This window comes from Pan paniscus, chromosome 12 (genome assembly GCF_029289425.2).
Source record: "Pan paniscus chromosome 12, NHGRI_mPanPan1-v2.0_pri, whole genome shotgun sequence".
NCBI lineage: Eukaryota > Metazoa > Chordata > Mammalia > Primates > Hominidae > Pan > Pan paniscus.
The window spans coordinates 34,618,152-34,643,666 of record NC_073261.2 but is presented as its reverse complement, the minus strand read 5'-3'; the positions used below and the strand labels follow the sequence as shown (position 1 = coordinate 34,643,666).

General features: G+C 43.3%; 1 pseudogene; it reads right to left on the bottom strand.

Annotated features, from left to right (window-relative positions):
* Nucleotides 1–11,618: 11,618 nt before the first annotated feature.
* On the bottom strand, nucleotides 11,619–14,300 carry LOC100970522 (D(1B) dopamine receptor-like; annotated as a pseudogene).
* Nucleotides 14,301–25,515: the final 11,215 nt, after the last annotated feature.

The window sequence follows — 25,515 nt, the reverse complement described above, 5'->3', positions numbered from 1 at the left end:
GGCCCCCTGCTCATGCTGCTCTTTGGTTCCCCCTGAGGTCTTTTGGGGACAGAGAGTGTGAAAATGCCCTCTACCCACACAAGGAAACAGGACTCAGGGACAGAGGACCTGTGCCCTGACCAAGGCAATGCATCCCTCACCATATATGCAGTGGTGCATCCTTTCCTGTTGCCTTTTGGATCAGCAATTAAGGCTTTAGTCTTTTTTGTTTGTGTGCAAAGGTATTTTCTTAATGGCCCTGCAGCCCAGCCATCACAAAAATGCTTTCCAGCTCTCAGGGAGAACATTTCTGATGCATGCTGAATCCAGAATTCAAATGAAGCAAAATAAAGGCACCAGGGGCTCTTACGAGACAGAGTGACTCAAAATAGAGGGAATGTGGGGACTTGGGGCATAAGATTGATCATGAATCACCAAATAGAAAAACCTTGGGATGGCTTTCAAGAAGAATCCTCCTTGAAGTTTTAACTTTCACCTACAAGCAAGTTTTCTCACTGCTCTGTACAGCAGGGTAAGGACAGCAGCCTCACAGCATCAGTCTGAGGATAGAATGGGTTAATGCAGCCAGGCACAGTGGCTCATGCCTGTAATCCCAGCACTTTAGGAGGCCGAAGCAGGCGGATCATGAGGTCAAGAGATCAAGACACCCTGGCCAACATGGTGAAACCCCGTTTATACTAAAATACAAAAATACTAGCTGAGTGTGGTGGTGCATGCCTGTAGGCCCAGCTACTTGGGAGGCTGAGGCAGGAGAATTGCTTGAACCTGGGAGACGGAGGTTGCAGTGAGCCAAGATCGCACCACTGCACTCCAGCCTGGGTGACAGAGTGAGATTTTGTCTCCGCAAAAAAAAAAAAAAAAAAAAAAAAAAAGAATGGGTTAATGCCTGAGAACTCTTTGGCACAGTGCCCAGCACAAATTCAGCAGTCACTCAGTGTTGGCTATCATCTTTGGTGATGTTGGTCCCAAACCCAGACCTCTGCTCTTGTCCTCGGCTCATACACCCACCTGTATAGCCCATATGCACTTTAAACATGAGTCCAAAATGGAATCCAAAATATGAGATGCCCTCGTTGCCACCACCAGGTTTGCTTTCCTCTCAAGCCGCTGAGGGATCCACAGAAGCAGAGACCATGATGAGAACCCATCTTTAACTCTGGGTCGCTAGCACAGGGGCAGAGTAGGCAGTCACTACATCTTCAGAGCTTGTGAGTTTTATTTTGCTTTGTTTTGCAATCTGTCATCCCCACACTCTTACTATATAAGACAGTGCCTAGCCAGACAAGCATAGGTTTAAATCTCCACCTTGTCACTTCTTAGCTGTGTGACCCTGAGTGACGAGCTTCAGTTTTCTGAGCCTCAGCACCTTTAGCTGTACAGTGAGAATGAACAGACCTCCTCACAAGGCTGCTATAAAGAATTAATGAGGCTGGGCATGGTGGCTCCCACCTGCAATCCTAGCACTTGAGGCCGAGGTGGGTGGATCACCTGAAGTCAGGAGTTCGAGACCAGCCTGACAAACATGGTGAAACCCCGTCTCTACTAATAATACAAAAAATTAGCCGGGCATGGTGGTGGGCGCCTGTAATCCCAGCTACTCGGGAGGCTGAGGCAGGAGAATCGCTTGAAACCAAAACCGGGTGGCAGAGAGAGGTTGCAGTGAGCCAAGATTGCACCATTGCACTCCAGCCTGGGTGACAAGAGTGAAATTCCATCTCAAAAAAAAAAAAAAAAAAGGAATTAATGAGATCACTCTGCACAAATCCTAATGTGGCATCTGATACAGGGTGAGTTCTAGTAAATGAGCATTTTTTACACTCAAGATGTAAGAGTGATGGTTTCATTATTAGAGATGAGAGAACCAAATTAATAAACGTTTAATCATGTACTTAAAATCACACAACTGGGACTCATAACCAAGCCCTTTTCTTCCTGGTCTGATGTTCATTCCTTGTTGTCTGAAATGTCAAATCATTTTACCAGAATAGCAGGGGAGAGAGGGACAGAACGCTGCTTAAATTATTGATTTTGTTTTAGCAGCCTCTCATCCTGCAAGAGGGGCTTGCAGTAACAAAGGCCTGGCACCTTTGAGTTTGTTTTTGGTCCATTTTTTAAATCTTCATTCCCTTTAGCTCTTGTTGAAAATGGCTTCCTGCCACTTTGCACAGAAAAATCTCTTTCATGAAATACCAAAACCAAACAAAAAACAGGCCTTCGAAATGCTGTTTTGCCTCCTCCTAAGAGCTAACATTTGCCAGTTGTAAATTAACATTCCTTTCGCTTCTTTCAATAGAAAATCAATCAGGGCCCTAAAATCCCTGCACATCTGTATTTAATCCACAAATAATTCAACAATGTTCTATCTTAATGGGATATTGTGAGAAAAGCATAAATGTCATCAACTTCTTTTACGTGGAAAGAACAATAGGGCATGAACTTGTTTGTGCTCCTGATGTCCTTTAGAAATGGATTCCTAAGGACCAGGAGTGTTCTCCCCACCGACGGTGCACAGTGCCACAGCAAGGACAGTCAACTGGGAGTTGGGAGACCTGGACTTCAGTTCACACCACTTTGCTGGGGTACTTGGGCAAGTCCCTCAGGGCCTCAATTTCTGCATCTGCACAATATAGGGAGTGGTCAACATGATTTCCAAAGTCTCTAGCCAGATTTCAAATTTGTTTACAGCACACAGAAAATTGCTAAAGAGAAAAAACTATAGTGGCCATTTCTGTTCAGGCTGCAAAATCTTGTGCACTATTTACATATTTAGGTATGAACTGTCTCAAAGGGTCTTTCATTTAAAAATGACCAACATGGAGAAACCCCATCTCTACTAAAAATACAAAATTAGCCAGGCGTGGTAGCGCATGCCTGTAATCCCAGCTACTCCAGAGGCTGAGGCAGGAGAATGGCTTGAACCCGGGAGGCAGAGGTTGCTGTGAGCCGAGATAGCACCATTGCATTCCAGCCTGGGCAACAAGAGCGAAATTCCGTCTCAAAAAAAAAAAAAAAAGAGGATGTAGGCTACAGCCATATACCCTGAACATGCCCAATCTCATCTGATCTTGGAAGCTAAAAAGGGTCAGACCTGATTAGTACTTGGATGGGAGAAAATGAAGGTGGAGATAGTTCTTTGTGAAGACACATGTGTGTACTTATTTGTGCACTTGTGTGCTTGCAATTGCATCTTGGGCACATGTGTATTGTGGAGGCAACTGTGTGCCTGTGGAGTGTGTATACATAAGTACCTGATGTATGTTTGGCTGCAGAGGCACAGAAGGTCAGCAACAGCAGGTGGCTGCATGCAGGGGCACTAATAATTACTCATTTTATACAAACTGTTTAGCAACAATGTTAGCTATTCTACTGCTGACTTTACGAACAGAGAAAATGTGGCCGGACACAATGGCTCCTACCTGTAATCCTAGCACTTTGTAGGGGCTGAGGCAGAAGAAGCCCTTGAGCTCAGGAGTTTGAGACCAACCTGGGTGACGTAGTGCGACCTAGTCTCTAAAGAAAATTAAAAAAAAAAAAAAACTATCCAGGTGTGGTGGTGCATGCCTATAATCCCAGCTACTCGGGAGGCTGTAGCAGGAGGATCACCAGAGCCCAAGAGTTTCAGGCTGCAGTGAACCATGATTGCTCCACTTCACTCTAGCCTGGATGACAGAGCAGGACCCTGTCCCCCTGCCACAAAAAAAGAAAAGAAAAGAAAAGAAAAAAGAAACATAGAATAGAAAACGTCTCCTGGTTTGCATCCTGGAATAGAGAAATGAGCACAGGCTTTCAAATCAAACAGTAGTGATTCATATCCTGCCCCTGGCACTCACCCAGCATCTCTGAACCTGAATATTTTCATCCAGGTTGACTTAAGGATGAAATGGAAAAAGGTTTACAAAGTACCTGGGGCATAGCAAAGGATTCAATAAATGTTCTCTCCCTTTTCTTCTATATTAGTTATCTATTGCTAAATAACAAATTAACCCAGAACTTAGCAGCTTAAAACAGAAAGTGTTTTTCTGATAGTGTCTATGAGTCAGGAGCCCAGGCAAAGCTTCGCTGGGTCTTCTGGCTCACAGTCTCCCAAAGGCTGCAATCAAGGAGTAATATAAGGCTATGGTCTCATCTGAAGGCTCAACTGAGGGATGCTTCCTTTCCAAGCTCACTCATGTGATTATTAGCAGGTTCAGGTTTTGGCTGGCTCTTGGTCAGACACTCCCCCAGCCTCTGGTTTCTTGCTACTGGGCCTCTTCATAGAACACCCACAACATGGCTGCTGGCTTCCATCAGAACAAGAAAGCAAGAGAGCAAGAGAGGGTGAGCAGGATGGAAGTCATTTTCTTCTTGTAACTTCTCAGAGGTGCTGTTCATCAGTTTCACCATATTGTGTTTGTTAGGAGCAAGACATTAGGTTCAGCCAAGATATAAGGGAGTGGAGAGGATTATACAAGGGCATGAATACCAGGAGACATGGATCACTGGAGGCCATCTTAGGGGCTCCTGGGAAGCCTGTCCTCCAGCCCCCAGTGATTCACATCCTCCACCCCATGCAAAATACACTTGTGTCCTGCCAAGATCCCTAAAAATCTCCTCCCCCTTCAGCATCAACTAAAGTTCAGAATCTCATCAAATCAGGTGTTGGGGTGGGGACTTCTTGAGAATGACTAGTCACATGCAGCTCCTAGAGTACAGTTCCTCTCTCTCTGAGAGCCTGTGAAACTAGAGAGACACAGTATCTGCTTCCATATGCCTAGCATTAAATGGTATAACAGGCATGGGTTAGCTCTATATCTGTCTCCTTTTTCTCTAGATGTTTGATGAGACAAGTATTTTAATTTTGTATTCCACTAATTTATTCATTCAACAAATACTTATTAGGTACTGACTATAGACTCTTTATTTATTTTGCATTCCCATTTTGCCAACAAGGAATCTGAGAATCAGAGGCAAAATATTACAGCTTGGCCCACTGAATTATTTTTTCTTCTCTGAAAGGACCTCTAGCGTTCTCCATCAATGAGGACTTTCTAGTCACAGCTGCAGTGAGGTTTGAGTTTAGCTGATTAGACCATCAACCACAAAGACTATACATTCAAATACTTTTATGTGGCAGAATATCTAAGAATAATTCAAGCTAATAAAAGATCTAGAGAATAATTAGATATATTCATTGTTAATAAGAGCCCATTTAATATTGTAGCAAAGGCAAGATCAGGGCAGGATCAAGGCAGATAATTTTCAAACATGCCTAATGATAGGGTAGACCAATGGTGTTTTTCAATTGTGGCTATATACATTCTAACACATTCAATTTTTTTTAAAAAGTGAAGCTTAGGTCCTATTCCTTAGAAATTCAGATTTAACTAATTTGGAGTGGGCCCCAGACATCAATATTTTAACTTTCAAGTGGTTCTAGGACAGACAGGTTTAGGGGCTGTGGAGAGACACAGAATGGCAAGTACTTAGAACATTCACACATCCCCCACCTCCAAAGCTCCTAATAGAAATCATTTATTAACCAGTCCCCTCAATGTCATTGGTTGGAATGCAATTGTGTAGTCTTTCTCATCCCAGGACTCCAGGCAGCCCCTACCCATGAAGCCAAGTTGACATATGAATGAAGGCATATGTGTTAGCCCTGACAAGCCACACTGGGCATGCTTTCCCAAACCTACAAATTATCAAGGGTGTAGAAAAATAGAGCCCTCTCCATGCTGAGCAGATCTCACTCATGTAGACAACTGAGGTCTAATTACCCATTGGAAAGGGCCATTGGAAGAGCACAGGAAAAGGTCCAAGATGGAGAGGGAATTTACAGCCAAGTCTGATAATGGTTTCAGAACCTCAAAATACTTCACCTGGAGAGGACCCATGGGCAATATACACGAAGGAGCTCTCCTCTTCCTGAGTCCCTCCAAAGAGTTGTGTAAAGCCCAAAAGGGGGGCTCTCCAGGAGTAGATGCTCTTCAAATCCCACTTCTATCCCTTACTAGAAGTATAACCTGGCTTGCTATTGAGCCTCTCTCAGCCTCCTTTTCCAAATGAGGACAATGGTGCCTGTGTCACAAGAATATTGCAGTGATTCCATGAGAAGATGTATACAAAGCACCTTGCCCAATATATACTCAACAAATGCTGGTTGTCACCTTTATTCTGTCAGTGTTGGTGGAGTGCTGGTACTCATAGTTCACTAAGAGTTTTTAGGACAGCAATGATCTTAGAAGAGAATCAGATCAAAGTTCTGAGTGTTTTCCCTGGAACTGGCATTGTATTATTAATATCCTACAAATGGGAGACATGTATCCCCTGGTCTCATACCTGGAATATCAAAATGGTACTTCATTAACAGTGTCAAAGCAAAAGTCTGATGGCTCTGCCTGCTCTTGTGAGTAGGGGTACTCATATTCCCTTTAAGCCCTTCCCCCAAATTGGCCTAGAGGTCCAGGGGGTTCCACATGGGCTCAACGTTCTCTGATTAACTCTCCCCTCATATCAACAACTTCCTCCTATCAAGCTTGACATCTTGTCCTATTTCTTCCTATTCTAGGTGTAGGCAAGTCTAGTTTGCTCTTCAGCTACTCTATCCCTCTCCTGCATATTGACTCTTGAATTCTCGATCCCTAGTATCTTCTCACACTGTCTGTAAAATGGAGCATGGAACCACTACATAGAAACAGGAAGGTTCTGCCCTGTACTCTCAGCTCTTAAGGGCACAGTCACAAGAAGACCATTTTTAAATTCTCATTGGGTAACACCCTTACACATTCCACATGCATCATAGCACATAACTCTGACAATAAACTACAAGGTAAGCAACTAATTATTCCCTTTTTAATATTTTTTAAACCTAGGAAGGTAACTTAATCTCTTTGACTTCCAGTTCTCATGAACTAGAACATTAGAGAATCAAGATTTGAACCAGAGGTGATGGTTTTTAAAATATGTCTGCTAGATATCAAAATGAGTGCATGGGATTTGATATATGTACATAGGTAGGCATAGGAATAGATAGAGATGCTCAAGGATATGTGTATATGCACATATGAATATGTGTATATGCACATATGAATATGTGTGCATGTATATACATGTATCCATTTCCCAACTCTGTCTTTTAAGAGGATATAGAAACAATATCACCCCAGTAACAATAAACACCCTAGTGCCCACATCTTGATTTCTCCATACCATTTTCTGCTAGAAGGAACCCTGGTCTCCTTGGAAAAATGGATGATTCCAAGGCTTGGACAGGGAATACACAAGATGAGTCTGACATATCTCATGTTGAAAAGAAACTACTCAAAGAATAATGACAGCATGTCAAAAGGACACAAGAACCAACTTAAAGGGCTCCCACTCACCAAATCTAGGGCAACCTAAATATCATGATAAGTATGGATACCCTCAGTTCACTGAGAGATTTGAGGTCAGGGACAGTCTTAGAAGACAATAGAAAACAGTGTTCTGAGTGTTGCCCCTAGAATGAGCATTGTGTTAATATCATAGAAATGGGACACATGTGTCCCCAGGTCCCATACCTGGAATGTAAAAATAGTATCCATTAACAGCGTCAAGTAAAAGATTATAACCTATTATAAAAACTAGAAACCCGGGCTGGGCATGGTGACTCAAGCCTGTAAATCTCAGCACTTTGGGAGGCTGAGGTGGGAAGTCTGTTTGAGCCCAGGAGCTTGAGACCAGCCTGGACAACATAGGGAGGCCCCGTCTCTACAAAAAAAAAAAAAAAAAAAAAAAAAAAAAAAAAAAAAAATTACCTGGGCATGGTGGCATATGCCTGTGGTCCCAGCTACTTGGGAGGCTGAGGTGGGAGGATCACTTCAGCCCTGGAGTCAAGGTTGCAGCGATCTGTGATCATGCCACTGCTCTCCAGCCTAGACAACAGAGTGAGACCCTGTCTCAAAAACAAACAGAAAACTAGAAAACCAAGATTCTATGCCGATGTCAATAATATAAACAAGTGTTCTTCCTTACAGTAGAAAACCAACAATACATTTAGAAAGATTACAGAATTTTTTTAAAAAACACGATTTGACAACCACAGTAATAACTGATTCAGGGAAGGGCTACTAATAAATGCTAAAACCAATGGATGCAAGTTTGAGAAATAATAGGATATCTTCATAGTCTCAAAGTATTTCTCCAAAGGAAATACATATTAATTATAAAGAGTAAAATGGTGGACAGCGCCGTAACCCCATGAACAAAGTTAACATTGCTAGTAATGGGACTAATTAATAGCACCTGCCCCTCATGCCTTGAGCTACAGGAACTCAGCATGGCATCAGTGATATTCCTGCCCAACATGCATAACAGAATCTAATCATGGAAAAGCACCAAAAAACCGAAGTTGAAGGACAATTATACCAAGTAACTGGCCAGGTAATCTTCACAAAGGTCTGTGTCAAGAAAGACAAAGCAGCAGAAACTTTCAAATTACAGGGGACAGCTAAATGCAACACATGGTCTTGGATTGTTTTGTTATAAAGGACATTATTGTGAAGTCTGAATACAGTCTGTAGATGAGATGAGAGAATTCCCTGTTTTTAGGAAATATGCAACAAAATATTCAAGAGTAAATGGGCATCACACCTTAGATGACTCAGAAGAAAAAGGGAAGAACAGAGATAAGTGATACAGTGAAACCCTGATGTTTGGGGGATCTGGGTAAACAATATTTAGAAATTCTTTGTACCGTGTTGCAAGGTTTCTGTAAGTCTGAAACTATGTGAGAACAAGTGTTTAAAAATAAAGCATAAAATGTAAAACATCTCTTCTGCAAATTCTTTGGCACTCCTCCCATGAAGAGGTAAAGTCTAATCACCTCCCCTTGAATATGATTTGGACGTAATGACTCATTTCTAACCAATGAATATGGTGTATGGATGCCTAATTATAAAAGAAGATTCAGCATGTATCAGAACAAGGAAGTTCTGGGGCATGTGTTTTGTGTAATTCACGCTCTGTGTGGTTCATGTGCCCATTGCTCAGATAAAGAAGCTGGAGCTCAGAAAGGTGCCCAAATTCAGAAGACTAATAAATGGTGGAGCCAAACTTCAAACTTAGGGCACTGGAGCCTCCAGTCCCAGGCAGGTGGCCTTGTGGACGGGGAGCTGGGACCTGGAGTCTGCCTGCCTGGCCAAGGCCTCTCGAGTGCTGCAACATGGGTATTTGGGGCCGGATAATTCTCTGTGCACCATAAGTTGTTTAGCAACATCTTTGGCCTCTACCCAGAAGACGGCAGGAGCACCTGACACCCAGTTGTGACAACCAAAAATGTCTCCAGACATTGCCAAATATCTGTGGGGGTGCAGGGTGCAAAGTTCCCTCATTTAAGAACCACTGACCTAGGGTGAACCGTGGTTCCACTACTTACTTTTCACATGACCTTGGACAAACAACCTTGTCCTCAAGGTCCTCTGTGCCCCCATGTCCTCACCTGTAAAATGGAAAAATAATAACATGTGAGGTTAATGTAAGGAATAAATAAGAATCCAGGAAAGCACTTGGCCCATCATGTAAGAGCTACTTTGCCCATAACCCTAGGGTGCCTTCCCTCCAAACACAAAGCTGTGCACAGAGGAGGTACACAGTGAAGATCTGCTGTTGTATAGCTGTGGGGATGAGTCAATTAACCATTTCAGTAATAAATGAACAAAAAACTGAATGTCCTGATCTGTGCACTAGTGCATTTGCTGACTGAAGATGTCCTGGCATCCTCTCTCACCATCAAAGAGCAGTTAGGATTAAAGACTCCACAGCCAGGCTACCTGGGTTCAAGTTGAGCTCTGCCACTCAGGAGCTATGTGACCACAGGCTGGTTATTTAGCCTGCCAATGCCTCCATTTCCTTATCTGTAAAATGGGGTAATAAAAGTGCTTACCTCACAGGGCAGTGAGAGTGAAATGAATTAATACATGTATTGTACCCAGCACAGGCTGGGTCTCCATCATGCCTGCTGCAATTGCTGCTACAGCAATTAACATTAATCCTATCACACTCCTCTTTTATAGCCCTCCAGCCACACTCCTCCGAGGCTGCCAAGAACAATCCCATTTCCAAGCCTTTGCACTTGCCACTCCCTCTGCCTGGATTGCTCTCCTTCCCAGACATTAGCAGCCCTCCAATCCTTACTTCATCAAGGTCTCTCTTCATGTGGCTCTTTGGAAAGTCCTCCCCTGACCACCATAAATAAAACAGCAGCTTCACCACCCTACTCACCCTGGGCTTTTTGCAACATAGCAATTACCCCTGCCTGGCATTATCTATCCTGGTCAGTACAGCACAGTGCAATGCAATGCAGTATAGTACAGATCTCTTTATTGGCTTATCTCTCCCCCAGCTCACATAAATGTTCCAAGAGAGCAGAGAATTTGATTGACAACTATATTCCCAGCATCTAGAACAATGCCTAGAGCATAGTACGTAATTATAATGAATGGTGAGTGATATTTTACAGAAGGAAATTCCAAAGTCCTCACATAACCCATTTTCCATAACACAGAACTTATTTAAACTGGAGCCTAGAACAGTGTTTTTCACAAAAGATTTTGCTTATAGCAACCCGTGCTTTAGAACAGAATATTGTAAAGACTTCCAGATCAGTTAGATTTGAGTTTCTCAAGTAGTGACTGTGGACTCCAGTGAAACAGTAACAGGAATTCCACCAAACAAGGTTCACAAAGTGAATGGCATTGGGAAATGATACAGAATCTTCTCGCACTGGAGGATGCATCATGCACAGGAGAAGCTCTAAGAAGTCCTATCGAGAAAACAGGTGTTGAACCTGGGTTTGCTGAACTTATTTCACCAGAGACCCCATCCATTAACATCTGCATCACAAAGCACAATTGGGTAAACAGTGATCCAGCTGAAGTCTTTCCATTTACAGACACAGACAGAAAATGAGGCCCAGAAAGGTTAATTGACTCACTCAAGGTCATGTGACCATCTCCTGAATCGTAGAGCTGTGTGCTTTTCACTGCCCCTAATGTTGCCTAATGGTTCACTTAGCTATCCATTCACAGGAGGTCAGAAACTGAACACGGCCCTCAGATTCCAGTATCATTTTGACTAAATTATATATAAAAATTGATGTACCGAATAGGATTTGCTTTCAATCTCACTATTCCAGAAATAGTCATTCATTCAACAAATATTTATTAAGTACGATGTGCCAGGAGCTGCACATTTTGCAGCGATCAAGATATGGCTGCACAGAAGACTGACAATAAAATTAGCCTTAGAGAGATCAAAATTGATTGAACTGTCCTTGATAAAACTGCTTCAAAGCAGGGACTTGCAAGAAATTGCATATTCACATTTCATTTGCTTCCATTAATAGTGCTCATATTTAGATCTGATGGTAATAATATGCTCTCAACTGGTGTGGGTCTGGAATAAAACACTCCCCTTGACTGTGCACACTGCAGAGGTAAAAACAAAATGATTGGAGTCAGCTGGGCTTTTCTATTGAGCACCTCGACCTACAGATTTTCCAATTTCAAGTTCATTCACATTTCATCTCTGGCTTCTACATTTTAGTTAAAAAGCATTTCTCTATTTGCTATTGTCCACTAAGGAAAATGCCTATTTAAAAATAGGTTTCTTTTTTAAAGCATCTTGATTCACACATTTCAAAGCCCTTCAGAAAACAGGATTTCTCAAAAGCCATGTGATTCTAAAACATGCTACAGATTTCAGATGGAGAAAGATTCAAGATATTATTCTACATGATCTTTTCAATGAACTGATCGCATCTGTCTAGGAATAAGGAGAGTTGTCTTATGTTACTTCAAAAAAGATTCCAAATGAAAAAAAAAAATCTGGGCTTGAGAAGATCTAATGCCATGCCATTGAAGCCAGGTTTCAGCACAGACCCAACATGTGTATAAGTAATAAAAAGAAACCTGAGAAAACAGAAGCTCCTCAAGGTCCTTTGCCCTGGTGTATCTTTAAGGCCAAACTGTAAAGAGAATAAGCATGTACTTCCAGACCCAGCAAATGTCTTCTTTGCATTTTAAGGATGCACTCATCGTTTCTTCAGAAGCAATCCTGAAACCCAGTGTAGCAAAGCAAAGATAGTCACCACATAATACAAATAATCTGTGTTTATTAGATACCAGAATAAATCAGGGAGACTTCTTAAGCTATGGTAAAGAGACCCCCACCAGCACAGAGAGAAGAAATGACACAAGCACAAAGCCACGGGAATCCAGACCCAGGAAAGCTGTGCTCCCACCACATCACTGCACACACACAAAACCTGCTGTTTAAAAATCAATTCAAACACAAACAAGTGACTGAAAAAGCCATTTGTTTAAAAAGGGAGGGGAGAGCATATTTTTTAAGGACCAAGTATCATTTTTTTTTTTTTTTAAGGAGCCAGCACCATACTCTCTTCTCTCACAGGATCATTGTTCAATCTCTGGTAGGCTGGGTACATTTGACTGAGTTTATTGCAACTGCTTCTGCCAATTCTTTGAACTACCAATCAATGGGATGAGGTTTCTAAGCACACCAGCTACTACACAGAAACACATGATAAAGGGAGCAGTACTGGAAAGGCATGTATTTGCTTGTGTGTGCATGCTTGTCAATGTCTGTGTGGTTATGCAGATCCATGAGGGGGTTTCTTAATGCAGTTTAATGGAATCCATTTGGGGTGAAAGGTGTTATTTTGTCTAAAGAAATCTCCCCCTCGCAGTCCAGCTCTCAGACAGACTCTGCAATAGGGTCACCATCTGGGGATGTCTGATAGATCTGGGACATGCGATCGAAAGGACTCTCCTCCTCCTCATCGTTGTTCACCTCCCGGTCCCCGGGGGGAACCGCGTTGGGCATCATGTGGATGTAGGCAGCTGCGATTTCCTTGTGGAAGACCGTGTCTTGGTTGTAGGAGATGAGCTCATTGCTGATGTTCACCGTCTACACCGGCGTGCGAGAGCAGACGTGGCTGCACCCCAGCAGCTGGGCAAACACCTTCCGGAAGTCAGCGTTGAAGGCATAGTGACTGGGTTGATTGAGGAGTTGGCCCAGCAGAACCAGATGAAGACATCGAATGTGGTCTCACTGACGCAGGGGAAGCCGGCCGGTGGGCCTTTGGGGTGTCCACTGCAGAAAGGGACCATGCAGTTAAGGATGAAGAAGGGCAGCCAGCAACACACGAAGACCCCCATGATCACCGACAGGGTCTTGAGAACCTCGGTCTCCTTCTTGATGGAAAACCGCAGGCTGGTGTCGGGCGCGCAGCCTGCGCTGCTCCGGCAGCTCTGCACGTGCTCTGCGGCCCTCTCCAGGGAGGAAATCCTGCGGATCTGCACCTGGGCGATGCGGTAGATGCGCGTGTAGGTCACGATCATGATGGCCATGGGGATGTAGAAGCTGATGAGCGAGGAAGAGATGGCATAGGTTCGATTGAGGCTGGAGTCACAGTTTTCTGCCCTCACGTCGGGCTCCCAAACGGCCTCCTCCCAGGGCGTCCAGTTGGCCAGGTTGTTTGGCAGGTCCAGGCCACCTCAAGAGACCGCCTGGTCCCTGTGCCAGTTGAGCTGGACCGGAATGAAGGAGATGAGGCTGGACAAGGTCCAGGCCGGGCCGACCATGACCAAAGCCATGCGCTGGGTCATCTTGCGCTCATAGCGGAAGGGCCTGGAGATGGCCCAGTAGCGGGCCACGCTGATGACCTACTGACGCACAGGTTCAGGATGGAGGCGGTGGAGCACATGATGTCGAAGGCCACCCAGACGTCGCAGAACGCTTCAAAGGGCCAGTAACCGGCCACCTCGGCGACTGCCTTCCAGGGCATGACCAGCAGCGCCACAAAGAGGTCTGACACAGCCAGAGACACGATGAAGACGTTGGTCATCTTGGCGCGCAGGTGGCGGCTCCGCACGATGGCTGCGGACATCAGCACGTTGCCCAGCAAGGTCCAGATGATGAGTAGGGTCAGCAGGCAGGCGGTGACCACCTGCACGGGCCCCAGTGGCAGTGCCCCCGCCGAGCCCCCCACGGCGTTCCCCTGCGCCAGCTGCTGGTATAGCGCTAACTGCCCCGGGTACGCGGTGCCGTTGTTCCTTGGCGGCAGCATTTCGGGCTGGGCCGCAGAGTCGGTTTGTGCGCGATCCCAGGCAGCCCCATCGGGCACCCCGAGGATGCGCCCCCTCAGCCAAGGGACCCTCGAGCCCCAGAGGGCGCTCACCATGAACTGCGCCGGGTCCCAGAGCGCGCGGGGGCTTCTCTTGCCTCCTGAAGCGCCCCTGGCTCGGTGGCCGTGGTGCGCCCCTCCAGTCTCCGCGATGGGCACAGGAAGCGGCTGGTGCCCGCTGACAGCCAGGGCTGTTCTCGGGAGTCTGCGGCGCGCCAGATGGCAGCGACAGCGGCTGTGTCTGGTTCGGAGCGAGAGAAGAGAACAAGCCGCCACTGAGGGGCTGGGGCAGGCAGTCGCCGGCGCCGGGCTGGCACTGCGGCGCTGCCGCGGTCCCTGGCCGCTCCCCGGCCCCGCGTCCCTCCCCCCGCGCCTCCGCGCTGGACTCCAGCCCCACCTGTGCCTTGGCGCCCTAGCTCACCGCGCTCAGCGCGCCAGAGTGGTGATCCCGCAGGTCCCAGGAGCGCCCCAGCGCCAGACCCTAGCCCCGGGCCGGGGAAAATTCTTCCCGGGAAGACCGAAGGGTGCTTGGCGTAGCCCTGGAGCCCTAGCCTTAGCCACGCTTGGGGAACAAGAGGTGTGGTAGGGATGAGGACGCGAGGGCTTCCGGAGGGGGAAAGAGCATTTGAAGTGTAAAGGGGGCGGCCTTGGATTGCCCACAGACCTGAGTCCCAATCCGGACTTTATTCCTGGCTCTGCAACTTTAAGGGCCCTACATAACTTTACCCGGCCTTGGTTTCCTTCTCCATAGCGTGGGATAATGATTCCTACTCCTAGAACAGTGTCAGAACTCAGGGAAGCCGTCTAGGATGAGGTGTCCAGTAGACAGTGTCTCCTAGGAACAGGCTGCCGCTTCCCCCAGCCCCTCCCTCAACACCATGAGGCTGGGGCTTCACCTGACCTCTTGGGAGACTGTCCTTTTCCCCACCACCGCCCCCAGTCCTTCAGTGATTTTTCCTTTGGGGAATAATTTGGAATGAACCCAGAAGACACGAGGAGGAAGAGAGCCCCCCCCCCTCCCCCAGAGAGTTGGAAGCCTTTTCTTTGCAGGGCACTTTTACAGTCTTTCTCTTTTTCAACCTTGAGAGGGGTGGATACATAGCTCAGTGTTGAACAGAAAAGGAACTGACGGGGCCCAAAACCCAGACTGAAAAAAAAAAAATGATGGAAAACAATAAAGAGGGAAAACAGTGTTCCTGAGCTCTGAGTGCACCTCCCAGCTGACAAGTTGCATTTGTGAAGTGTTTCGGCCTCTGCTGGCGTTAAGCTCAGCTGAAGGCAGCTGGGAGAGAAAGGGATGTGACAGCAGCCAGCTGCACAGCTCCGGCTGCGACCTGCTGGCCCAGACACCTGCAGCATGGTGAGGTCTAGTAACAGACTGGACTTTCTCCTCCCTTCCTAGTCTCCCCCTTCACCAAATGCACTTGCACCCTGGACCAACACCTGCAAGTGGCCGAGCTTCTCAGACTTAGGCTGCTCAGCCTACACAGTCCCTTCCCCCAACCTCTTTCCCCTTCAGTGCTTTCTGCCGCTGGAGAAGGCAAGACCATCTGTCCAGGTGCCTAAACCTGAAACTGAAGAGCCATCCTCACCTTCGGTCTCTCCTCATCTTCTAGGAGCTGGACCACTCCTCTGGCCATGGACATCCCTGTCCAGAATTGTGCCTCCTCCACCCTGTTTGAAGGTGGCACTCTCCTGGCCTCCAGGCTCTGCCCTGACCCTCTGTCTTCCCAGAGGCAGTGATCTCTCCTGAATGTGACTATGCTCATGTCACTCCCCTGATGAAACACCCTCAGTGTGTTTCATGATCAGCTCCCTGTGGCCCCTGTTCCTCTCCTGGAGAGGAGAGGAACTAAAAACACAAAAATACAAAAAATTAGCCGGGCGTGGTGGTGGGTGCCTGTAGTCCCAGCTACTCCAGAGGCTGAGGCAAAAGAATGGCGTGAACCTGGGAGGCAGAGCTTGCAGTGAGCCGAGATTGCGCCACTACACTCCAGCCTGGACGACAAAGCAAGACTCCATCAAAAGAAATGAAGAAAAGAGAAGAGAAGAGATGAGACGAGGACAGAAAGGAAGACAGACTGGAAGAAAAGAAAAGAAAAGAGAAAAAGACCATATCACCCAAATATGAGAAATTCTCCCATATATACATACTTGTATCTAGATGACTAATCTCTGGAAAGTTATAAGAAAACACTGGTTCTTTCCAAGGAAGGGATGGCCAAAAGGTAGGCTAACTTAACATTATTCGCTCTTTTTAAGACTTTTGTATTTCTTGTATCATGCACAGGTATTGCCTATTCAAAAACAAACCTACAACAGGGAAAGACTGAAAGCTTTTCTTCAATATCTGCTACAAGGCAAGGATGCCTACTCTTAACACTTATATTCAACATAGTCCTAGCCAGAGCAATCACATAAGAAAAGGAAATAAAAGGCATCGGCAGAAAAAAGGGGGTAAAATTATCCCTGTGTGCAGATGACATGATCCTGTATGTAGAAACCCCTAAAAATTCCACAGTTACTAGAATAAATGAATTCAGTCAAGTAGCAGGATACAAAATCAATATACAAAAATCAGATGCATTTCTTTATACAAATAATGATCTGAAAAAAATCAAGAAAACATTTCCACTTAAAATAACATCAAAAAGAATAAAACACTGAGGAACAAATTTAATGAAGGAAGTGAAAGCTTTATATACTAAACACTATAAAATACTGACAAAGTAAACTGAAGACACACAGCCGGGCATGGTGGCTCATGCCTGTAATCCCAGCACTTTGGGAGGCCAAGGCAGGTAGATCACCTGAAGTCAGGAGTTCAAGACCAGCCTGGCCAACATGGCGAAACCCTGTCTCTACTAAAAATACAAAAATTGGCCAGTCAGGCATGGTGGCAGGCACTTGTAATCCCAGCTACTTGGGGGGCTGAGGCAGCAGAATTGCTTGAACCCAGGAGGCGGTGGAGGTTGCAGTGAGCTGAGATCACACCACTACACTTCTGCCTGGGCAACAGAGCGTGACTCTGTCTCAAAAAACAGAAAAAAACTACAGACACATATAAATATAATGATATCCCCAAGTTTGTGGATTGGAAGAATATTGTTAAAATGTCCATACTATCCAAAGTGATCTACAGATTCAATGCAATCCCTATCAAATTTCCAAAGGCATTTTTCACAAAAATAGAAAACACAATTCTAAAATTTGTATTAAATCATAAAAGACCCTGAATAGCCAAAAGAATCTTGAGAAAGAAAAACAAAGTAGAAGGTATCACACTACCTGATTTCAACTTATATTACAAAGTGATAGTTATCAAAACGTATGGTACTGGCATAAAAGCAGACACATGGATCAATGGAACTGAATACAGAGCCCAAAAATAAACCCAAACATATATTATGAGCTAATTTTTGACAAGTCCAATAAGATACAATAGGGAAAAGATGGTGTCTTCAATAAGTAGTGGTAAGAAAACTAGATATCTATATGCAAAAGAATGAAACTGGACCTGATGCCTATCTTACACATCATACATAAAAAGCAACTCAAATAGATTAAATACCTAACACCTGAAACCATAAAACTCCTAGAAGGAAATATAGGAGAAAAACTCCTTAATATCCTCCTTGACAATGATTTTTTGGATATCACACCAAAAGCTCAGGTAGCAAAAGCAAAAATAAGCAAGTGGGACTACATCAAGCAAATAAGCTTCTGCATAGCAATAAAAAAAAACAAAACAGGGTAAAAAGGTAGCACAGGGATTAGGGGAAAATATTGGCAAACCACACATCTGATAAGGGGTTAAAATCCAAAACATATAAGGAACTCACACAACTCAGTAGCAAAAAAAAAAACCCCAAATAACTGGATTTTAAAATAGGCAAGGACCTGAATAGCCATTTTTCCAAAGTCACACAAATGGTCAAATGGTATATGAAAAGATGCTCAACATCATAATCATGAGGAAAATGAAAATTAAAACCACAATAGATATCATCTCGTGTCTCTTAGAATGACTATTAACAAAAAGGCAAAGACATAAGTGTTGGTGAGGATGTGTAGAAAATGAAACCTTTGTACATGGTTGATAGGAATGTAAATTAGTATAGCCATTATTGAAAACAGTATAGAGTTTCCTTAAAAAAAAATACAACTACCATAAGATCCAACAATGCCTCTGTTGGGCATATATTCAAAGGTAATAAAATCAGCATCTGAGAGAGACATCTGGATTCCCACGTTCATGGCGGCATTACTCCCAATAGCCAAGACATGGAAACAAACTAAGTGTCCTAATGGACAATTTACTTACCCATTCAAGGACAGATGAATGGATAAAGAAATTGTGACATTTGTTTATACATATATTAAGTCCTCCCTTAATGTCATCAATAGGTTCTTGGGAACTGAGACGTTAAGCTAAATGAACATACAGCAGGTCCTCAAGTAACACTGTTTCCTTCAATCTAATTTTGGCATAATGCAAAATGAAAAAAAAATCAGTTTTGTCATACTTTTTTTCCCCTCTTAACCACAGTTTCTAAGAACTTACTGATGACAATGAGGACTTTATACAATGGAATAGTTAGCTTTAAGAAAGGAGATACTGCCATTTGTGACAACATGGATGAACCGGGAGGAAAGTATGCTAAATAAAGTAAGCCAGACACAGAAAAATAGTGTATGATCTCACTTAAGAAGCAGAATGGGAGGCAGGGGGGTGAGAAGCTGAATGTATAGAGAGTAGAATGGTGGTTATCAAGAGTCTGGAGGTAGGGGATGGGTGGGATGGGCAGAAGTAGGTCAGAGGGTACAAATCTGCAGTTAGGTAAGATGAATAATTCTAGAGATCAAATTAATACACAGCATGAGAACCATAGTTAATAATATTGTGTACTGAAAATTTGCTGAAAGAGATTTTAGGTGTACATACACAGAGAGTAACTATGGAAGGTGAAGGATACAGACATTTGTTTGACCATAGTAATCATTTCACTATGTATACAAAGCATGTTGTATACCTCAGATATGTATAATAAAAATAAATGAAAAAAAAACAAAAAACTGTATCCTACCTGCCAAAAACAGTTTCAAATGCATTATGTCTTTGGATTTAGCATGGAATTCACCTTTGCAGGCCCACTTACCTACAACCAGGTGATTCATTGTACTATTCACAGTAAAAGATTGAAAGAAAGCCGGGAGCGGTGGCTCACGCCTGTAATCCCAGCACTTTGGGAGGCCGAGGCGGGCAGATCACGAGGTCAGGAGATCGAGACCATCCTGACTAACATGGTGAAACCCCGTCTCTACTAAAAATACAAAAAAATTAGCCGGGCGTGGTGGCGGGTGCCTGTAGTCCCAGCTACTTGGGAGGCTGAGGCAGGAGAATGGCGTGAACCCAGGAGGCAGAGCTTGCAGTGAGCGAAGATCAAGCCACTGCACTCCAGCCTGGGCGACAGAGCGAGACTCTGTCTCAAAAAAAAAAAAAAAAAAAAAAAGATTGAAAGAAACCCAAAGGTCTATCAACAGGGGAAAGAACAGGTAAATTAAATTGCTTATATTTCCATACAAAGGAATATTTGCAGCCATAAAAAAAGGACAGTAAAAAGTAGTAAGACAAAAGGAACAAAATATATATACACACACACACACACACTATATATATATATAAACACACATTTCCTTGTACATGCATAAAACACATCTGGAAAGTTACACGAGAAACCTCTGAGGTTTCTGGAGATGCAAACTGGGGGCATGAAGGCAGGGGAAAGGGAGAGACTTCACTGTTTACCTTTTTATTATTTTCCAATTTTAAATCATTTGAATGTATAACTTGTCTAAAAATCAAATTTTAAAAGTTGAGAGAATTAACATTACAGAAAGTAACAAACCTCAAGGAAGCAGCCACCTTCACCAGATGGACAGTCTACCTCACTCTTCCCACGCTCCAGTAGTTACTGAATGCCAGTCCCCTCCCTCCATTCAGTCTGCCCCACCTGCTGGCCTTCTAGAGCCTCAGAGCAGTCCTATTCCCACACCTCCAAACACATCCATACACTGTGATGGTCGATCTGGGACCACCAGTTGAGAGGAAATGTGTTGTGTTTCCACTCTTCAGACAAACAGAGTGTTATTTTATTGAGGTTTGGGATTTTTTCTTGCATTAACAGGGTTTCTAGATCCCAGTAGGTGAATGAGAAAGAAGTATGCTTTTATTGCATAAGGAATTTGTTTCTGATACACCAAAGTGATGATGTATGACTTTTCTTAAAGAAGTGGTTATTAGAAGAGTTAAAAATCAATAGAAACAAAAAGTCATAGGTATTGTTCCAATACTCCAGGAACATCACAATTTGGATTCTGTAGATGTGTGTAATATAACGTGTAATATTACATTCTGACAACCTCAAGTTGAAAACTGCACAGCTGAAGATCACTTATAGTCAATAACACTTTTCAAACTTTAATTTTAAATTCATTAAGTCTCTCCCTAATGTATCGTACTTTTTAATAAAGGAAACTGTCAGATACGCTATAATACAGAGGAAAACGTTTATATACTCTTTCATTATAATTTTTCCACAACTTCCAAAATGAAGAAAAAGACATGGAAACATTAAGTTCAGAGAATAATTGTGGCAGACAATTCCCTCCTCCTGAAAGTTCAATTACCCCAACACAGGCAAAATTTCTTACTAACTCAAAAGGAACTGAATTCACATATAAAGACAAACGTGGGATTCTGTTGAGTTCTGTTGGACACAGAACACAATTGCTCAAGCACTGGTTGGGCACCTGTATTCTAATAGCTCACGATTACTGAGCACTCCATGTCTGGGAAGAGCCGGTGCTGGGTGCCTGGCATGCATCCTTGCACCTCATCAGCACAACTATCCTATGGGCTCATCCTGGTTCACCTATTTTATAAAAGAGAACACTAGCATCAGAGAAGTTAAAAAATTTGCCTAAAAACATCCAGAGTAGGTTTCATCGTTGCCCACTACTTTATAATGCTTTCCCAAGGGTACTGAGACGTTATCAAAACATGTTAGTGAAACAGTCTAAAACATCACAAATTTTAGGTTTAATACAAAATACCCAGAAAAGGGCAGCGTTATTAGAAATCTCAGCATAATGTAATAATAAGAACTTATGATGATTGTGTTCTTTTCCTATTTTTTCTCCCGTACAGGCATATGAAATACCATAAAACTTATTTTAGTGGTGTGTGTGTACATGTAGTTTCAGGATAATATAGTAATCTAAAACATTTTTAATATGGCAAAGTGTGGCAATACTAAATTTTTAAAAAGGATTTTTATTTAGCAAACAGAAAGCAAAAATGTTGTCCAAGTAACATGAATTTATTTTATCCCTAGGAATGTACCTTTCCTTCTGCAAAGGATGTGAGATCCTGGCATGTAAATGAACATGAGGGACTAGTCATGAAAATACTGTATATTCAATACCTTAAATTCTAAAATTGTCTTAGCATTTAACATCTAACACACTAAACAATCTTTTTTCATATTCAATAAAAATAAGGACAAATTCAGTAAATTCAGATGGGCTATTTTATCACGTAAATTTTAAAAAAGCAAGGGTAATTTTTCAACTGATTTTCTTTTACCGTGATACGAGTCAATGAGAAAATATGAAATTGAAACATATCACCATTTCTCAGTGTTTACAAGTGGTAAGTCACAAGGAAAACCTTCCAAGATCTTCTGTGTTGTTTTTAAAAGGTATTATAATCACATAATTTGGGAAACAATGTGTACTATTATCAAGAAACCTTTCATATTTTGTGAAATGGAGCACTTCCCAAATTTAAGAGACTATGGAAACCTTTTTCAGACATTTTTTAACATCCTCAGAAATGGAAATTCTTGTTAATGCTGATCTGATCAATTCCTCCAAGTACATGGACTACTTCTTTGCAAACTCCAAGCCCCCAAATCAAATTACCTGTTCAACTGTATCTGAAAATCAGTTACATACAAGTATCAGAAAGTGTTTCTCCCAGCAACATAGACCCAAAACATACTACAAAACAAAAATTATCAAGAACATACAAAAGACATATCTTTTCATGTATTTATTTATTTTTTGAGATGGAGTCTCACTCTGTCACCAGGCTGGAGTGCAGTGGCTCGATCTTGGCTCACTGCAACCTCTGCCTCCTGGGTTCAAGCAATCCTCTGCCTCTGCCTCCCAAATAGCTGGGATTACAGGTGCCTGCCACCACGCCCAGCTAATTTTTGTATTTTTAGTAAAGACGAGGTTTCACCATGTTGGCCAGGATGGTCTTGATCTCCTGACCTCAGGTGATCCACCCGCCTTGGCCTCCCAAAGTGCTGGGATTACAGGCATGAGCCACCGAGCCCGGCCACAAAACACATACCTTTTCAAAGCCACAATTACCTCTCACCTGGACCATTGTTTCTCACTGATCTGCCTGTCATAACTCTTGCACCTAATCATCTACTTATATCATAGGAGAGTGTTCCTCTTAAAATATAAATAAGATCATGGTGTTCTTCTTTTCAGGGACATTCAATGGCCTCCCATTCCATTGCTATTAAGCACAAACTACTGACACATCACCTTATGGTTGTGTGAGATATACTGAGCCGTCCTTCTTGTCCTCACATCTCTAATCTTCTCACCTTCTGACTGTCCCCTCTGCTCACTCTGTTGGTCTCCACAACACTCTTCAAACATGCTCAGCACACTCTCACCCAGAGCCTTTACACTGGCTTCCTCACTGTCTGGGGTGCTCTTCTCTCAGGTAATCAAGTGGCTCACTCACTCACCTCTTTAAAATCTGTGCTCAAATACTGCTTTCTGTTCATATGGACCCTAAACACCTGTCTGTACTTCCAATTCCTTTTTTTTTTTTTTTTGGAGATGGAGTCTTGCTCTGTTACCCACGCTGGAGTGCGGTGGTGCAATCTCGGCTCACTGTAACCTCCGCCTCCCAGGTTCAAGCAATTCTCCTGCCTTGGCCTCCCAAGTAGCTGGGATTAGAGGTGCATGCCACTGAGCCCGGCTAATTTTTGTATTTTTAGCAGAGAACGGGTTTCACCATGTTGGCCAGTCTGGTCTCGAACTCCTGACCTCAAGTGATCTACCTACCTCGGCCTCCCAAAGTGCTGAGATTACAGGCATAAGCCACTGTGCCTGGCCAGGCAATTCCTCTTTATCAAACTTTATTTTTACCATGGAACTTGCCAAACACATTATAATTAACTGATTTTTTTAAGAGTTGGGTTACCTAACATTAAAATATAAACTCTATGCAGAGAATTCTACCTGCTTTGTACACTGATATGATTTCCAACATCTGACATACAGTAGGTATTCAATAAATTCTATTGTCTAAAAGCCGGCTGCAGTGGTGCATGCCTATAGTACCTGCTACTTGAGAGGCTGAGGCAGGAGGATCACTTGAGCCCAGGAGTTGGAAACCAGCCTGGGCAATGTAACAAGACACTGCCCCTTAAAAAAAAAAAAAAAAAAAAAAAAAAAAACAACTATGAAATAAAATGTAATGGAACAGAAATAATTATCACTTCACTTCTGAATCAGTTGAAAATAAATAACTGCCCCAAAAATGAGGAAACCTACAGTAATCCTCTTTAATTCATATTGGATTTTAGGTTACTATTAAAATATTTTGCTATCTCAAGAATTCAGCAGGCTGAGCAGAGCAGATGGCTTGAGCCCAGGAGTTCAAGACCAGTCTTGGCAAAATGGCAAAACCCCATCTCTACAAAAAAATACAAAAATTAGCCAGGCGTGGTGGCCCACATCCATGGTCCCAGCTACTCAGGAGGCTGAGGTAGGAGGGTCGCATGAACCCAGTAGGCAGAGGTTGTAGTAAGCCAAGATCATGCCACTGCACTCTAACCTGGGCAACAGAGCAAGACCCTGTCTCCCAACCAAAAAAAAAAAAAAAAAAGAATTCCGCTAGAAAAACCTTATATTTACTTTGATTAAGAAAATGTTTATAAACCAATACTTTATGATGCACACTGGTGAATATGAAGTTATACCTGAAGTAATATTAAATGACAGCTTTTCCATTTCTAGAATGTATGCCTCAACTACCTTAACTTAAACATGGTATTATCCAAGCTCACAGTATCTGAGAAGGTTTGTGTCGTTATCTAGCAAACTAAAGTCAAGCCCGCTGTATTTCCCCACCTGTGATCTTCAAAGATATGATGCTCCTTGAGATTTCTGTAAGGTAGGTCTGTTCTAAAATGTGTGAAAGGAAGAGAACCCGAAAAGGCAAGGTCTAAGAAGATCACTCATTTGGAGATGGCAAGGGTCATATCGGGGTTATCTAAGTCAGTGTGATTTACCCTTTGGTAAATCATACACATATTTCAAAAGTTACTTTATATGCTGTAATTCTTGCACACATATTTCACGGAAAATAAATTAGTATTACCTCGACTATCATCCATATCACCATCCCTTGAATGTTCTGATTGGATGTCTGGAGGGGTCTGAAGGACGGCCACGCTATTCTGATTTATAATCTTCAATTTCAGTTTTGGTTTTGACAGTTTTCTTCTTGGAACTGTAACTGTGAGGCTCTGTAACTGAGTCATCCCTGATTCAGTCAAACACACACCATCCTGGGTATAAGTCTTGGGTGGGTCTAAAATTACAAAATCCCAAGAATACAAATTTAAACTTTCATTTTAAATTTGACTGATTACTGTTCCAAAATACCCATGTCAAGGGAATGTGACTGTAGTTCTAGAAAGTAATTACGTATCTATGAAATGCATGAATAATTAATTTCATGATACCCAATAAAAACTAGGAACAATAGGTCAAACTTCCTTGGATTATAGGCAGAAATGTTACATGTTTTTAAAAAATGGTCTTCCTGGGCCCGTTGCGGGGGCTCATGCCTGTAATCCCAGCACTCTGGGAGGCCGAGGCGGCAGGCAGATCACGAGGTCAGGAGATCGAGACCATCCTGGCAAACACAGTGAAACCCTGTCTCTTCTAAAAATACAAAAAATTAGCCCGGCGTGGTGGCGGGCACCTGTAATCCCAGCTATGCGGGAGGCTGAGGCAGAAGAATCGCTTGAACCCAGGAGGCGGAGGTTGCGGTGAGCCGAGATCATGCCACTGCACTCCAGCCTGGGCAACAGGGCGAGACTCCGTCTCAAAAAAGTCTTCCTGGCATTTCTATTTTCATGTCCTAATAAAAAGAGTTAGAAGCACTGCAAATAAATGCAATGCTCAGCTAATCCACTATGAGCTTTTTCCTGGAAAAGATCAAAAGGCAGGGATCTATTTACACAAGA